Source organism: Sturnira hondurensis, unplaced genomic scaffold, assembly GCF_014824575.4.
Source record: "Sturnira hondurensis isolate 20B ecotype Veracruz unplaced genomic scaffold, ASM1482457v3 Scaffold0008710, whole genome shotgun sequence".
Lineage (NCBI taxonomy): Eukaryota > Metazoa > Chordata > Mammalia > Chiroptera > Phyllostomidae > Sturnira > Sturnira hondurensis.
In genome coordinates, this window is record NW_028081341.1 from 1,134,249 (window position 1) to 1,150,552 (window position 16,304).

Below are 16,304 nucleotides of genomic sequence, written 5' to 3' on the forward strand. Positions count from 1 at the left end.
TTCCTTCTAATACTGATCCTTATTTGGATCAATATAGACAACGGTCTACTATGTAGACAATGTAGACAATGTAGACAGATAAGGATCAATTGATCTTTATCTGGATCAATGTAGACAATGATCCAAATAAGACGGCAGTATAATCTTTGAGGGTCCAGAGCAAACCACCCCAGGATGTGCCTTGGTGGTAATTCCAGTTTCAGGCTCAGGAGAAATTTGTGCCCCTCTTCTATTCCCTACTACTTAGAAAAATTTGAATTGAAGGCCTTACCGACAATAAGAGTCTATCAGTGATAACATTTTCTACCTGCCTATATAGCAGAGCAAACTTTTATTTACTAAACATCGGCTCTTATCAGCCCACAATGAGCCTTTGAAGCTCCCAAGGGGCATAGCTCAGGATGTCTTGTACACCCCAACTCCCCTTTTTTATCTCTGAAGCTCTCCTGTATGTGGGGTTGCTGTGCACAGGATATTAAATTTTATTTCCTCTTGTCAATTTGTCTCCTGTTGATTTGATTATTCGGCCAGCCAAAAGAACTGGAGCAGGAAAAGGGAAATTTTTGCCCTGGCCTACAAATCCAGAGTGCAGAGGAAAGAGAACTAAATCCTCACCTTCTATAGTGAGAAACTGATAGATAATGCATTAAGAATGCAAGATAGTGATATAAATATGTCATTTAGAGACAAAAAAAAAACTAAATACAAAATACAGCAACTAAAATGGGTGAATGTAGTTTCCTTTGGGGAGAAGATGGACAAAGAAGAAACGGGGGATCGCTGCTTTTCATAATCATTTGACTCTAAGCTTTACATGTTTATATCTTTAATACAAAGTGAAAAAAAGAAGAAAGAAAAGGTGGAAGAGAGGAAGAAAAAAAGGGAGGGAGGGAGAGAGCAGCATGTCTACCCTGTATCTGGTAGAACTAAAAACACTAAAAAGGTCAAGTCCAATCTCTGTTTGACTGGATTTTTCAAGTGTACTTATTGTGTTTTCATGGATTGAAGGCAGAGGAGTGGGCAAAGTCTAAAACAGAAATAATACTTCTTCATGTTGGGTCAGCCAGAAAGTTCATTTGTTGTTGTTTTTTTCCGTAAGATGGCTCTAGTAGGCACTTCATTGTCTTTAACTTCATTCGGAACAATTTTGGTGGATTGTATTATAACAATCGTCTTACTGGCATGCACTAAAAAAAGCTTATCAAAATCAGTGAATTTTTTGTAGCCATTTTAATATTGAAGATGGAAGAAAAGAGGCAACATATTCAGTGCACCATTCATAATTATTTCAGGAAAGGTAAAAACACAACTGAAACACAAAATAAAAAAGATTTGTGCAGTATATGGAGAAGGTGCTGAGACTGATCAAATGTGTCAAAAATGGTTTGTGAAGTTTTGTGCTGGAGATTTCTCACTGGGCAATGCTGCATGGCCAGGTAGACCAGGTGGGGGTAGATGGCTGTCAAACAGAGACATTGAGAACAACCAGTGTCACACCATACAGGAGATAGCTGACATGCTCAAAATATCCAAATCAATAAAGTAATTGGTGAAAATGAAAAACGTGTCTTTTATTTTATGGAAAAAAACCTAAATGGACTTTTTGGCCAACCCAATGTTTACAGAAATAAGGAATTAGGAGCAAACTGAGAGGGTGCTGTGGCACGCCTCAGAAATGAGTTATTCAGAAGTATTTCCTTTCCAAACCGTGAATGGTGGGTTTTTAATTAGCTGCATTTTTGGTTACCAACAGACGTTACTGAGAAATCTGGTAAAGGAAATTGTGAAAATAAAGGGGGACGGTGGTATTGTATTTACCAACACCTTTTCTTCTTTGTTATATTCTAATGGTTGCTACTACTTCACCCTAACATCTACTGGCTTTTCTGAAGATGCCAATTGCCCTACTACAATTTGATTTTCAGAACCCTTAACCAACATTTTCTGATTAGAATTAAAGAGAATGTGGTATAGATGGCACTTTCTCCTCCACTTCCCCTGCTCAGGAGTCCTGAGGAAAAGGTCTTTTTTAAATTTCCACCAATGATGCATTTTGTGCAAAGCCCCGGATGGAGGCTCTTGTCAGAGGCGGCTTCCTGGTACACCTACACCCCTGGGGCGCCCAAACCCATAACATGAAAATACGTGTTATGGGCACGTATTTTCTCACCTTCCCTGAGTGCATTTACTTACAAAGCCATGAAATATTGCTAGGTAAAAAGAAGCTTAGCTGGCACCGAAGCTTAATAAGAGTGTCCACAGTACTATTTTATATGGGATTTCACTACAAAACATTTATTAATTCAACTTAAATCGCTGAACTCACAAACAGAAACCTAACGCACCGTCACCAATTGCCATGGCAGTGGCCTCCTCCGAGAGCCAGCCTTGCTTCTGCTCCCACGGAAGGACCGAGCACAGTAGGACCAGAAAAGGAGACACGTCTGGGACTGAACTCTTACTCCATGAATGCTTAACTGTGTCATTTGTCTTTGGTTGTTAAATGATCTTTAATTGAAGTATTTTCCTTTGTAGTTCTCAACTGGCCGGGCACTCCCCTGCGCCACCGTGGATGTCATCTCTGATGCCGCGAGGGTGGCGGCCATCCACCCTGCAGCCCGCAGCCTGGGCTGTCCCAGGGTCTCTTTCACCGTTCCAGAGAGTTCTCTAGCTAAAGATCTGTTCTGCTTCTGTCCAGCACTGCTGACGATCTCATTGAAAGTGATATTTCCACTGTGCTCAATGTTTTGGGTTTTTTTTTTTTTGTTTTTTTTTTTGCTTCTTTTCTGTCTTACGACGGTTCTTCTGGGGCTTTGATGATCAGCTCAGAGGCAGAAGGCACTATCTCAATGGGGGCCTTTCTGTTCTGAACGGTCAGTTTCACCGTGATCCTCAGACCCTTCTAGTCACCAGTTGCTTTGGTGATGTGGTCACCAACCTTTCCTGGACACAGGCCCAGGGGGCTGATCTTGGGGGCCAGGGCGGACAAGGCACCGACTCCCCTCCGGTACACCTCAGGTAAACGACTTTAATCTCATTGGGGTCCAGCTTCAGGAGCATGGTGAAAGCGGCTGGTGTGGGATGAACCCGGACTCTGGACAACCGAAGAAAATTACACCTTTGCCTCCTCAAAGCTGAAAGCCGAAAGTAACTGCAATTTTTGAGATATTTAACCACTCTGAACCTCAGTTTCTTTGTCTGTAAAATAAAGAAGCTAAGATTTTATTTACTGTGGTCCACCAGAATAAGTACCTTATTTAAAAAGGACACTCAACAAATAGTAGAGCTTCCTTCTCTCGTACTTCTTGGGGCATGAGCATGGTAGGCATCCTGCTCACTTTTCCTCCTACAGGACCAGACTCTATACTCCTTTTCCCTTATTTGGACTGCAAGAAGAAGAAATCAGCCCATGAAAGACCACCTTGTGAGACTGCACTCAACTGACATTAAAGGATTTGGAAAATCAGATCAACCCCTGGTTCTGCTCCTTCGCTCTCCAGTCAGGACTTCGTCAAATCATTGGCAGAGATTGTTTTTCTAGAGGCATTTTTGAATCAAAAGCTAGCCGGGGCCAGCTGGATTACCCCCTTAGGAAATGGCCTCTTAAGAATGGTTGCATAACAATAACCCACTGTTTTCTCTTTTTGGGAAAGTTAGGGGGAAAGGTAGTAGAGAAAAACCACAAACCACATAAGAGACATGGGGGAAATGCAGGGTAAAAAATTATTGCATAATTAGAAGGTTATAATCAGGAATTCCTAATTTTTTTTTCTCCTTGGGTATCACCTATAATGTAACTTTGCCCTTGTGTGGAATAGAATACATGAAAATCTCAGGGCCTAGAAAACTTTTAGAGATTCTTAAAAGAGATAAGCCCAATTTACAGATATAGAAACTGTTCATAGACACCAAAGTCTTCTCCAATGTAGTACAGCTAATTAGTAGTGGATTCCATTTATACCCATACACATTCCTCTTTAGTTTAGGTATTCCGGTATGTATGAAAACTATATTTAGTTTATGTATTCAAGTGTGTGTGAAAACTATATTTTTGTGTGCTGTGTTGCTCTGCTGTTTAGGAATTAGATAATGGGCCTTGCGTTTATTTTAAGAAATTCTCAACAGCACTCGTGCTTCCTATCTAAGTGAGACATCCTCAGGGTGAATGGGAAAAAGGATGTTTTAAGAATTCAAATAAAAAATAAGAAAACAGTCTGACACTTTGTTGCTAACTCTAGAAATAAAAATCAGACTGTTGTTTCCCTCCTTCATACTGTTCTTAGGTTTTTCTCTGAACACAGAAACTTCAAAGACACGTTGCTAAAACCCAGAAAGTTGCTATGCAACCTACATGTGGAATTATTTCTCCCCACCTTTAATCCTGAAGATCTGTCATTCTGCTATTTGACAAACAGGCTGTGTCCGAAGGAAGGAGAATATAACAGTAGCCAATGGAGTCCATTTTCAATCACGTTTTCCAGCTTGTCATGGTTCCTTAGACACTGTCTGAGGAAATCTCACAAATGAAACTGACTTACCGTAAAATGTGCCTATTTTCTGTTAAATCTTGCTCACTGCTTCACGAGGCACTGGAGTTAGCAACGTTTCACTGGTTGACCCTGTGGGGCCACCTCTGGGTCTCGTCAGCCCAGAAAATGAACTATGCATAAGAAAGACCTTGGAGGAAGAGGTCTTCTTCCCATCGGTCGTTTTGCACACTGCTGAAACCAGACGTGTTAGCAGCCCCTTGAAGAGAGCAGCGTTAGTCAGACCTTCGGGGAAAATAGTGAGAAATGGAACTTGACCCTGTCACACGCTTGATAGAAACATGTCAGCTGAGACAGGCACAGGGCAACACATGAGAAATCTGTTGTCAGAGTGCTAGCAGAATGGGTGAAGGCATGGAGTACTTCACATCCCAATTAAAATTCCAGAGCTGTTATGTACCCATTGCATGACCTTGATGAAGTCACTTCACCTTTAAAATCCACTTTCTTCACATATGTATTATGGGCATATGACTAACTAACTCTAGAAGTTATTACAGGCAACAAAAAACAACACATGTAAGATGTTTGTTGCAGGTGTGACCATCGGTCTGTTCATAATGAGTGCCAACATCTTAATGGTGGTGATGATGGTGATGTTATTATTCTCATCCAACACTGCAATTTGCCAGCTGTGTGTCCTTGGGTGAGGAATTGTATCATTTTCTTCTACTGGAAAATAAAGAAAATAATACTGACCTTGCAGTGTCGTTCTGAGGACCAGAAATGGTATGTGGAAAATATCCAGCTATAGCATCCAGCCTTGCACAGGTCAGATCTTGACAATTTGTTGTTCTTGTTGTTTTCACTACCATGTAGTCTTTATATAACTGTCTGTTTAATCTTGAGATAATTCATGTTTCATATGAAAGTTGGCTCTTCTTGACATGATACATTTATATGGCAGTCCATCTGTAAATGTTTAATCAGGAGATAGACAAGATATCTCTACCTCTTAAGTACCTTTCAACCTCTGTTAGGCTTAACTCCCCAAAAAGCTGTGGTTGGAAATCCTACCAGTGTCCTCTTCTAAAAGGACGGCTCATCAGAGCCACTGTGAAAGGGACACACTAAAGCTTCCCCAGCTTATGGATATACACACTCTAAGCAATTTGGCGAAGGCAGGAAAAACACCGGATTAAAGCACCCAGGGAACATTTTATTCCCTTTGGCTTCAATTGGTTTACCAGTCCCGGGAGAATGGACTTTATTCAAGGAGCATTCTGCTGGACCCCTCAGCTGGCCATCTGGTCTATATGCCCTGGATACCAGAATCTTGATTCAGTTGTCAGTTGGATTTATATGATTACAACAGAATTTTTTAAACAATGCCATTTTTTCTTTTATTTGAGAAAAAATTTAAGATAGTTGAGAATACAGAGCTCATGATGTGGAAGAACAGCGTGCAGTTTTTTCAAGTCCTTTGTTCCACGTTTTTTGGCCCCACAGTGCCTGTATATCTCCCCACCTCTTCCCACCAATTCAACCCTCCTCGGCTTAAACGGTGGCTTAAAGATTCCCACACCCAAACCCAAGGCTCTGGGATCTGAAAAGCCTGACTCTTCATCTTGGCCAAACATACGTCAACCAGACACATGTTTCTAAATAAGGTTTACACATTATTTGATCAAAATGAACCTCCCCTTCAGGGAAGTTAGGCCCCTTCACCAACTGTCCTATGATATGTCATTTTAGATGTCTTAGCCTAGGTTCCCCCCCAAAAGCAGAGTCTGTGACAAGGTGAAAGTAATTTGGGGATAGTTAATCCTAAGGAACAAGAGTGAGGTATTTAGGAGGATAAAACTGGGAAGAGAAAAAAAACCAAGGTTGTAGAGTAAGTAGTTCCCATCTTATCAGAGGGGGATGTGTTCCCAGAACTGCAATGGCTGCCTGAAACTGTGGAGAGTACCAAACCAACATATACTATGCTTTTCCTAGACACATCTATCTTTTCACTTGCTTCTCTTTGGCATATCTGAGTTGCCAGCACCACTGTTCTGGTGCTTTGAGGTCATATTAAGTAAAATAAGGGTGACTTGAACACAGGCACTGTGACACCACAGCAGGCAATCGGATAACTGAGACAGCCGCTAAGTGACTGCTGAGCTGGCAGCGTATACAGCGAGGATAGGCTGGACTAAGGGACGATCCACGTCCTGGGGGAGACAGAGCTAGATGGTGTGAGAGTTCATCACACTACTCACAACAGTGGCCCATTAAAACTTATGACTTGTTTGTTTATAGAATTTTCTCTGTAATACGTTCGGATGACGGTTGACTCGGGTAACTAAAACCATGGAAAGTGAAACCACAGATAAAGGGAAACTGCTATCATAACCAACTGGTCTTTGCTGTGGGCAACTGGGCCCTGTTCCCGCTAAAGACTCTTTGAGAAACTGTGTAGAAATGGGATTCAGAGCTATTCACCCACGTGATGGAAGAGTACATGATTTCTCCAGTCTCCCATCTTCCACTGGTCAAGGGTTCCCCCTGCTGAAATGTTAACTTTCTCCCTTTGGGTTTGTCCATGCAGCAGAATGACCACAGAGATTTCCACGGGCATCTCCCCACAGCTACGACAGAGAAGCAACAGCCCCACTGTGCTGCTAACACAGGGCACAGTCTGGTTTTACCTGCCTTGACTGATAGCCATAACAATGACCGGATTTCTTAAAACATTTACTTCAAGACACTGTAAAGCAGAGCCTAGACATAACCTTGTGGCTCCTATGATCTTCATGACATCATTCATATTAATAAAATACTCTTCAATATTTTAATCAATCTCCATAAACCATAAATAAGACCTCCTCACTTTCATTCCAAAGCCTGAAGCCTGTTTTAGTGAAACATACAGTTTTTCACTAAATTAATTTTCACACAGTTAATGCGCATTTTTAAAACTTCCCATGAAGCCACCTCGCAAATTATTTTTGTTTTATACATTTTAAAAGGGAACCGTTAAAACATCCATTGAACTGTTATTAGGGTGGATCTTTCTGATGAGACAGAATACAAATGGGATAAAACATGGTGCCTTCCCCCAAGGAGTGTACTCAGGGGAGAAAGGATATGACAGATAATTTTAAAAGTTAGATGAAGCTGATAGGAGTATGAGCAATACTGAATGTGCACCAAGTGTGTAGCAATTACTCAGCAGATAATAATCAATGCTACAGGATCCTACCCAGACATATGGAGACATGATAGACTGATCTGACATAGATGGAAGCAAACAAAAATACAAACACACAGAAATGATGGACAAAATAAAATTAATTTGTTTTAATAGCTCTGCTCCAAAGAAGAAAAGTGTTATTTCCAGAAGCAAAAATAAAAACTCCCCTTTGAATCTACCCATAAAATTAGTATTATAATTCATGCAGACCATCGAACTTGCTAGGGTTCATTCAGAAGAAAACTCAAAACTGATGTTTTACACGCATTACCTAAGAATCACAGAGACTTTCAACAAAAGTCTTTACTGCAAATAAGCCTCCACAAAAATATCACAGTTTGCAGGAAAAACTGAACCACCGTGATGAGAATTAGTGGATGCAGAAATCAGAAAAAGGGGTCACTTTGATGTTGAACCTTTATGTTATACATGTGAAAGTAATGTAATATTTTATGACAAGCATAATTTTTAAAAGTTTAAAAAGATAAGAAATAAAATAATCAAAAATGTTTAAAGATTGGAGCTTTGGAAACAGTAAGTGATGAAACAATTTGAAAGACATTCTGAAAGAAGTAGACAGCAAGATGAGATGCAACATGCAAGAGATGTATTTAAAACATCTGAGGGAAAAATGGAAGGGGGAAAAGGAGGGGAGGCCACCATCCAGACCACGATGCAAGTCTGACGGTGAGAAGGCGAAAGGAAATGAAGAAGGACTTCATTTTGCTTAAGTAGAGACTCAGACTGCAGGACCATTCAACAATGCTGCATGCAGGCCATTGGGGGTCCTCAAACCAAAGCTGCTCTGTAGAGAAAACCTTCTTTTTGCAAGACTTTCACTTCTCTTGGCATGCCTGCCACACCGGGTGGCTAAAAGCAGCTTGTGGAAAGGGTGCCCTCCTTGGGGCAGCAATGGTAGATGGAGAGGCCAGAAACTGGGGCTCTCTCCAGAGCACACGCAGCGCAGCAGGGGGTCTGAGCAGCCGTTTCCAGGCTGCCACATCACTAAAGGGATGTAAATTGTGAAAACTCCAACACAGCACTGCAAACAAATAAGACACAAAACAATTTGAACTGCAGAATTACTAACTTATGATGTTCATATAAATTACTGGCACACTAGTAAAGTTTTATAATTATTGTAATCAGTAAGTCCTTGAATATTAGAAATGGTACAAAGCACTATTTTTCTACATTAAAGATGAGGGGGGAAAAGATGCCATGACCACTCAGGTCTACCTAAAAAAAACAGCTAATAAACAAAGTGATTTCTATTCCTAACCCCCCAAGAAGCCTGTTGAACACTTCTGTTAAAAGCATTTGGCTTTGTCTTTCAACACTGATAACCAAGGTGATAGAGAAAATTCCAGCAGGTGATTGTGGAAATCTTTATTCATTCCCTGGTCTAGAGCCTGAAAGGTCTAGAGAAACATGAGTCTAAATTATGGGCATTTAACTTCGGCTAGCCAGACTGTGACAGGAAGTTATCAGGCAGCCAACCCAAAGGTGGTGTGATTTAACAATGATGATGGTGTGAAAAAAATTGCTAGGTCTAAACGAGTTTCCAGGGCTTGCCAACACTTTTGCTAGAAGCAGAGGGGGGAAAGGCAGGCATTCATGTTTATCATTTAGAAAGTTTCACTGAAATATTTTAGCCTCCCGTGTTTTTCATACCATAATTGTGGTATGTAGGAATCATACTTAAAAGATTTAAGAAAGGTCAACACATAAAACAAGTCCATAGAGGAAAACCAGGGAGAACTGGTGTGTTTTGGTGACCTGGTACTTCATATTTATATTTGCAGCAACTTACCAGTCCTCAGGTTATACCATGGTTTAATAAAAAGAAATGTTCTTACCTCAACATTGAATTTTCAACTGTGCCTCTTTTTCTATGGGCAAAATGCCAGGTAAAATAAAAAGAAGAAAATTAATCAGAAATGAGGTCAGAAGTACGTTATCATATTAGGAAATAAATATGCTGCTTATTTATTTATATGCTTATTCATATGTTGCAGTCACTTATTTACTGTACTGGTTTTAAATCCAAAACACTCATTTGCAGAGGCAGTGGAGGCCCTTCGATTTTAAAATGTTGCGACACATTTTAAACAATGGCACCATTTCTCTTTCCAGGTAAAAGAATGGAAACGTTGAACCACCAAATTTGGAACTGAGTGAAGCAAATCAGGATTCCTTTTCCATCAGAAAGAGGATGAGTTCATTTTTCAGGCATTACATGAAGCAGAACACTCTTTCTCATAACTGTAAGTGTGGTCAGCAGGTGCCCAGATGTTGGAACGCCAAAGGGTAGTCGAGATGGGACGCAGCATCCTGCCTCCCACTGTGGACGGAACGCGAAGGAGTCGGAGCCTCACCTCCCTGCCATCATTCCTACCCTGGCAGGCACAACACAAACAGGTGACTCAGCTTCCCCCAACCTGATGCTCCTGCTCAGGACATTGACTTCTGAATAAGCAACACAAAGAAAAGAGCAGAGTGAGAACCCGTCCATAGCCACAGCAGCAGTGATCAAGTCTACAGCAGAGCCACAGCCTTCTAGCCAGACATCCAGTGTGCTGCCCTTCCCCCTGACCTTCTGGGGCTGCGCCGCTTCTGTCCTTGTCAAACTTGCCCTGCAGTCTCTCACTGATACTTGGAGCCCTCCATGTCTTTCCAACAAGATTTCTTTCTGTTTAAGATCACCACAGAAGCAGTTTTTCACTAAAAGGCAACCTAACGGATGATACCCACTACGCAGGCAAAGTTCTGCAGAAGTTCTNGCAGTGATCAAGTCTACAGCAGAGCCACAGCCTTCTAGCCAGACGTCCAGTGTGCTGCCCTTCCCCCTGACCTTCTGGGGCTGCGCGGCTTCTGTCCTTGTCAAACTTGCCCTGCAGTCTCTCACTGATACTTGGAGCCCTCCATGTCTTTCCAACAAGATTTCTTTCTGTTTAAGATCACCACAGAAGCAGTTTTTCACTAAAAGGCAACCTAACGGATGAGACCCACTACGCAGGCAAAGTTCTGCAGAAGTTCTCAGCCCAGTGGGGATCAGAGAGCTGAGCAGGGGCATGAAGTAAAAGTTCGCTCACAGCATGGGCAGAACTAGAGGGCATTATATGGTAAGTGAAATAGTCAGAGGAACACAAATACTGCATGATTTCATTTATGTGTGAAATCTAATGAACAAACTAACAAACAGAATAGAAACTGACTCATAGATACAGAGAACACACTGACAGCCATCAGAGGGGAGGGTGCTTGGGAGGCTGGATAAGAAAGGTGAAGGGACTAGTAGGACAAATTGACAGAGTAGCCACAGGGATGTGGATTGCAGCATGGGGAGTATAACCAAGAACGTCGAGATAACCGGGCTTGGCCCAGCTCGGGCCAGCAGGGGAAGCACACTGCAGAGTCCGTGATTTTCTGGCCACCTTGCTCTGCATCTGAAACTGGAGCAGAATGATATTAAATGCCAACTGTGGTTGAAAAATAATTTTTAAAACAAGTTTGGTAATAGAAAGTTAAGGGAAAATAAAGGTCAGCGGGGAGTTTGTTTGGGGTTCTGCCCAGGCAGCTGACTACTAATCTTCAACAGCTCAGCTAATTCCCTTGTCGTCGATGCTGGTGAACACGAGGTCCTCGTGGACACCCTGGCCTGGGTAAAGTGCATGCAGGACATGACTGCTGCTGAATCTTCTGGGACCAAGCCAGCGTGTGCCAGTCTTCATAAGAACAAACTCAGAAACAGCAGGGATGAAGAGGCTATAAACACAGGGAACACGTGTGGACCTAACTAATCATTGGTAAAAAAAAAAAAAAACCTCTAAAACTGGCCAAACAATAGAGTGAAGAATAATCACAGAAAGGGCTTTCTCCACTGTAGGGAAACTGAAGTCAGTCAGACTCCCTCACACAGGTGTCTGGGCAACTATGGCTTAGCAGTGTTCATACAACCTTGAGAATGGGGCCACATGTGCAGGATCAGGCTCTGTTATATAATGTTTTGGCACCCTGCCGACTTTGTGTGCGTTGGGTATACAAGGGAGTCGGGACTTCCCGTGGTGTAACACATGGCTTGTGGCATGCATGGATCACCCCACCCCAGAATAAAGTCATGTCAGATAGCCCCACAGCTCCACAAGTTTTATTCCGCCTGCCAGAATCCTGTGCGAACCTGCCTGGTCTTGAGCATCTGCAAGACATCCACTAAGTGCATTTTCTTTTGACACAGAAGCAGACATTGGAAAGGCGGGGAACAAAACAGCTGGGCTGAAGATAAGCGTGTGCGAGATGACTTATATTGGTGGCTTCTATTGTCTAAGTGAAGCAGGAAGCCAGGACAGCCACTAAGAGTGAGGGACTGAGAGAGTGGAGAAGGGTCTGAAGAATAGGTAAAAGTTTTGAATGGTTAATGTGACAGAAATATCTGAATAAAAAGAACGCTGGTTGGTACTTATGTCCAGATGAGTTAAAAAAGAAAACTTCAATGGATTGAGTCTAGTTATGTGCTTTGCCTCAGCAACACCTCACCTAAAAATACCAGCTGTAACAATAATGGTCCACTCACTCAGAAGGTAAGGACCACTGAAAATTAGTAGATGGCCAAAGGGCAGAGAGAAGTAGGGTGCTCACAACAGGGCAGGGGGGTGTGGAGACACAGGTTCTGGGCTAGTTCAGGGAGGGAAGGGAAGCTGGTAAGGGACTTAGCAAATGGGAAGCCAGGAAGGAAGCCAGAGCTGGGAGGTGGGATAAGGTAGAAAACCAGGTTCTGTTGGAAGGAAGGAAGTAGAACTGGCTGGAGCAGTGACAGGAATAGAGCTTTGTGGTTAGAAAATGAAAAACAAAATTTAAGATGTGAATTTGGAAATGAGCGCTGAGGAGGAATGGAGGTAAATGGCATCAGAGCAGGGGTCGGGTGCCCCTAATGTAAGGATGCTGGACACAGCATGCCAAAGGTATGGACATTGCCATGGACCATGGCAATATTTGAGAGCAAAAGACAATAGCAATCAGGTGTCAATTTCCTAACTGAGTATGGAGCAATGATCATGGCTAGATATTTCTCTCCCTCTCTCCTTCCTTCCCTCTCTACAGATAAATAAATAAAATCTTTTAAAAATTTAATAAAATCATTTTTTGTAAGGCCAGCATTTTCTGTCTTCCTTGTCTTGGTATTTTAAAAATTGTGAATAGTTAAGCACATCTTTAACTTTGATATCTGAAGTACATCTTTGTGAAGAAATTATTGGATAGTTTATTTTCAGTAGACAGTCCAGGGTGTGACCACAACTTCAGATATACATAAATGATTGGCACAGAGACATGGCGCTCAACGTGGTGAAGTGAAGGGGGCAGGAAAGAAGTGTCAAGACTGAATGTCCAGTGCACATCTCTCAGAGGTGTAGGCAGCTTCTCTGGAGGCCAAACCCACTGGGTGGCTTGTTTTGAAAAGAACAGCATAACCTTCTTAAGCAATGAATGTATTGCATGTAACACATATAAAATTACTACATTAGGAAAATTAGGCCCTGTGTTTACTTTGTTCCTCTGCTAATAAACCAGAAATAATTTGCTTTCTTTCTAAGATAAGGACATCTTAAATGCTGTTTCCAGGCTGAGAGAACATCGAGCCAGTCACTCCCACAACATTCTTCTTCTGAAGTGTATGACTCCCATGAGATCTAGGGCTGTTTTGGTCCCACCTCGCTATTTACAAATTAGGTCATCCCTTTCACTGCTAAGGAACTTTAGCTTCTGGTCCTGAAGTAAGGTTCATCACCGTATTTTAATACCATGTGAAAAATAACATAAAACGTAAAGCTGTCTCCTCATCCCATTCCAAATCCCAGTGTTAAATAACTGAGAGACCAGGGAGAGAAAGGAGAAGACAGGAAACAGTTACTGAGTCCATATGATGGTCCAGGCAAGACTTCTTGGTCATGCCTTCCCCAGAGTCGAACTAGTGTCTCAGTCATCTCTACAGTCCCAATACCTAGCACAATTTCTGGCACCCAGGCAGACCCAGTGTGTTTACTGGGCCAATCTGAACTCATTCCAGATTTTATCTCACTTATTCCTCACAGCCACCTTTGGAATTTAGACGTATTTTCTTCATTTAACAAAGAGATTACATAACTTGCCCAAGGATACACTGAAAGAGCTGAATTGCAGGCTAAGGGTGTGAGACTAACAGGCATCTTAGACATTATCTAGAAAAATGCAACTTTCAACAGAAAAAAAAACAAAATGCCCAGTGAATTTAAGTGACTGTCTCTCATAACACAGCACTATAGAATTAAAAAATTAAGACAAACATACGCATTCAAGCTTAAAACATTCTGGACAGTAAGTTGGACCATACATACAGTAATGTAGAAGAAGCCATTTGACATTCAAGAGCATTTTGAGTATCCCTGTAATGTGGCAGGACCAAAGATGACTATGCAATGGACTGTGCCCATGTGGTGAAGGTAAAAGATAGGAATGGGCCCTGGCTGGTGTGCCTCGGTGGATTGAGTGCCCGTCTGCAAACCAAAGGGTCGTGGGTTCAATTTCCAATCAAGGAACATGCCTGAGATGCAAGCCAGGTCCCAGGTAGGGGTGCACAAGAGGCAACCACACATTGATATTTCTCTCCCTCTCCTTCTCCCTCCCTTCCCCTCTCTCTAGAAATAAATAAGTAAAATCTTTTTTTTACAAAAAGACAGAAATAGTATAGTAACCACAGACTCCATGCTTGTGCAGACTTATGAACCAAGCACTGTGGCAGGCACAAATAACAGAACAAATAACTCCATGCTAAAAAGGAAGAAGACTGATGATTTTGTTAAAGAAATAAGAGCAGCAGCAAAGGACGAAGTTACAAAAAGTCCTGATGTGGAAAGAGGAACACAAGGTACTCCTTGGGGTGGTTGCTTAGGTAGTGGGAAGAGACTGGAAGCTGTAATATTAAAAATGCAGGTTGTTATCAGAGGTGAAGGGTTCTCCCCACATCCATTTGCTAAATGAATAAGGATAATTCTCTGAACTATTTTGTGCCAGGTACCCAGAGAAAGACTAGTGTGCGTTGGGTGGTCCGTGGCATTAGCATATACCTTCTATCAGATAGCTTCCTTTAACTTCCAGGGGCTCCTTTCCAACCTGCTGGTTTCCTCCTCTGTCTCCGGTCATTCTGGAAGGAAAAATGAATCCCCAAATCAAATCTTGATCCAAACTCACAACCAATTGCTGCACATCTCACAATCTCAAAAGCATAAAAGCATTACATTCCCCTAACAGTGCGATAAGGATAAAACTACATTCTTCCCATGATAGAGGGAGTGGGTGGATGAGGACTTGTTTTAAAATCACACTGATGGGACAGTGTACACAGAGCATATAGGTCAACTAGATGGGTGAACAGATTAGAACACTAAGCCATAATTAAAACAACTTGGGCAATTGTTTTGAAGCTGAGTTTTGAGAAATGATTTCACGTTCAAGATATCCTAATGCCTTTAATAACACTGCTAGGATCAGCAATTGTTTTTGAATAAGTAATATTTATAACATTGCCTAATACTTAAGAGGAGCTTGTCCCAAATACAGCCGCCTCATAGCTTTCCTAAGAACAGGAAAGTCCCGCCAGCCTATGCATACCTGACAAAAGCATCGTGTTTTCACTTATCAAGGGATAAGATGAGTCACATCTGAAATTGCTTCATCCCATGGAAGCCAACCAACATGTGGATTTCAAAAATAAGGACTCCGTTTACGTTGCAGAGTTTGTAAATGCATGTCTAGGTCTCTTCCAGTGAAGCCTGAAAAAGGTTTGTGTCTTCTGGCGGGTGTCCCTCCAACCCTGCTTCTTCGTCTTGAGGAACTTGTGTCACTGCAGGACAATTCTTTCTGCCGCAATTTTTTCTTTAGTCATGAACGTGCGTCTAGGATTCCATTTCCTGATCTTGTTTCTTTCCTCTTTCACACAAGTCCACCTGCGTTTCAAATATTTCATCTGCTTCTTAAGTCGATACAGGTAGACCCTGCTTTCCTTTCCCTTAGGTTTCTGAGCCAGACATTTAGCTTTCTAACATGCTCATCTAGATTTGGCCCTCTGAAGCGTCAGCTAGTGACAAGTCCACAGTGTGGAGCGAAAGTAGGTTTAAAGTTGTGAGTATGCAAAACACAGAGTTTATTCTTGTATTATTTACTAATTATTGTATGGTTTCCATATAAAGAACTCTTAACCTACTTTTGCCCCACCCTTTAAATGTACTGACTTCTGGGTTTGCCAAAAACACACATCACCCAAATATATGTTATCTATCTTTATTTCTCCTACTTGTATAATTCTACCTACAATTCATCTTCTCGTCATCCTAACATTTATCACAGTCATGATATCTATTTATTATTGTCCTGGCCAGCTCCCCTTTAATGAATCTTCCTACCTTACCTGGGGGTCTGTGGATTTTCTCAGCATATTTACAAACATCCTACTTACCACAAATGTATTATTTTGAAACTCACCTGGTAGGGGCTTATCACAGTCTGTGCCAAATTTCCAAGTCTTCCCCTCTCCCACATCTGTCCAC

General features: G+C 41.8%; 1 pseudogene; it reads right to left on the bottom strand.

The window, feature by feature from the left end:
- Nucleotides 1–2,538: 2,538 nt before the first annotated feature.
- On the bottom strand, nt 2,539–3,075 carry LOC118993291 (60S ribosomal protein L12-like; annotated as a pseudogene).
- Nucleotides 3,076–16,304: the final 13,229 nt, after the last annotated feature.